The following is a 2,260-nucleotide window of genomic DNA, read 5'->3' as shown; positions in this document are numbered from 1 at the left end:
CAGGGCCCAATGTATGGTAGTAGCTGAATCATGGATCACAAACACAGAACTCAGTTCCTGAGGACGGCTTCAATGAGACAACCCACCATGTACTCCTACATGGCCTCTATACCAACACTGTCAGGACCCCGACTCGATGTCACATCGATCTAGCCGGTAACACCTCATATCACTTTGCGGCCTCACGCACGGTATCCCCACGGGTGTCGCCTTACCTTTGCCCGGGACCGTTTGCGCCTTTTGGCTCACGTATATGATAGTGTCGCTAGCATCCATATGATAAGGAGCCCGGGCTGACATGACTAGTCGTAAACCCAAAGTGGCACAGACTTACAGGGACAGGCATCCATGACCCAGCTTCGAACGTGTCGGTCATCAGCAAGTGGGTCCGGGCTGTAGCACTGGGCTAGCAGGACTCCGGTAAACCGGGCTGTAGCGGGCTAACAGGGCTCCGGTACTCAAAGCGTGACATTTCCCCGAAGGGACAGACACAGGAACGAAGAAGGACACATGCCGGCCAGCCTAAGTGTTCCAGAGCAGTAGCAAGCTACCATGGCTCAGCGGTAACACTAGGAGACATTTCCCGGTAAGAGAGGCTACTAAAGATAAACAACTAGATAGTCAGATCCCACACATACCAAGCATTTCAATAGCATACACACAATATGCTCGATATGTGCAAATACAACATGGCATCACAACATGACTCTACGACTCAAGTAATTTATTCAAATAGGCTCCGAGGAGCGAGATATTACAATCATGGGTCTCATGACCCAACAATCAGAGCATACAAGTCAAAGCACATGCGGAAGCTTAACATGTCTGAGTACAGACAACTATAAATGAAAAAGGCTGAGAAGCCTGACTATCTACCAGATACTGCCGAGGGCACAAGATCGTAGCTGAGGTAACAAGCTAAACGTCGAAGTCCACGTGGAACTACTAGTGAGACCGAAGTCTCTCTGCAAAAACATAAAATAGGCAAACGTGAGTACAAATGTACCCAGCAAGACTTACATCAGAACTAACTACATATGCATCATTATCAACAAGGGGATGGTGGGGTTTAACTGCAGCAAGCCAGCTTTGACTCGGTGGCTATCCTGAACTACGACTGCAATGTAACTCTTTTGAGGTGGCGCACACGAGTCCACATATTCACCAACCAATACACCACTATGGATCCGCTCCCGTCTCCCTACGAGAACGCCATCCATAGCACTCACGCTTATCTTGCGTATTTTAGAGTATCCACTTTCACTTGTCTATGAACTGATATAAGCAACCCAGAAGTCCTTTTCCGCGGACACGGCTATTCGAATAGATGATGATAACCCTGCAGGGGTGTACTTCTTCATACATGTTTCCACCACTTAGCGTCTGCACACGACATGTGCTCGGCAGACTTCAAGCGAAAGCCGACGTGGGTGTAGACCACGACCTACCTAAACACTTAAGCCTCTAGTCCAGGTTTATCGCCTATCCAGGTTCCATCCGCAGGGAGTCCGGCCGAGGTTTCCCATACGGCCCCGAACGATGTGAACAGGGTTCCCGAGATACCTAACGGGTATTTGGTACACCCGGCCACGTACCTACCGCATCACAGCCCACCCCTACGGTCAGCGCTGTCCACGGCCTCCAGTAGGCTACAAACACCAGAAACTACTTGCAACTCCTGGACAGAGAGCTAGGGTGAATAAGAAGTCGAGCGGGGTCATATTTCAGGGCCCAATGCATGGTAGTAGCTGTATCTTAAATCACACATACAGATCTCAGTGCTTAAGGTCGGCTTCAATGAAACAACCCACCATGTACTCCTACATGGCCTCTCATCGATACCTTTACCAAATCGTGTTCACCACACCACTCTCATTTCCGACATAATCATTTCACTCTAGCCATCACCCAGATGAACCAGACCTGACACGACTCTAAGCATAGCAGGCATAGCAAGGTAGGAACAACACATACATATGGCCCAATCAACTCCTACACATGCTAGTGGGTTTCATCTAGTTACTGTGGCAATGACAGGTCATGCAGAGGAAATGGGTTCAACTACCGTAGCACACAGCAGTTTGAAACGCGTTGTCTTAATGCAGTAAAAGAGAGCAGGAGCGAGAACATGGGATTGTATCGATATGATCAAATGGTTGGTTGCTTGCCTGATGGTTCGATGCACTGATACGGTTCTTCGTTAGGGTAATCACGGTACTCCTCGGAGGCAGAACCTGTCGCAAGGACACCGATACACAAC

This window comes from Triticum dicoccoides, chromosome 2A (assembly GCF_002162155.2).
Source record: "Triticum dicoccoides isolate Atlit2015 ecotype Zavitan chromosome 2A, WEW_v2.0, whole genome shotgun sequence".
Lineage (NCBI taxonomy): Eukaryota > Viridiplantae > Streptophyta > Magnoliopsida > Poales > Poaceae > Triticum > Triticum dicoccoides.
Note: the sequence above shows the minus strand (reverse complement) of the source record.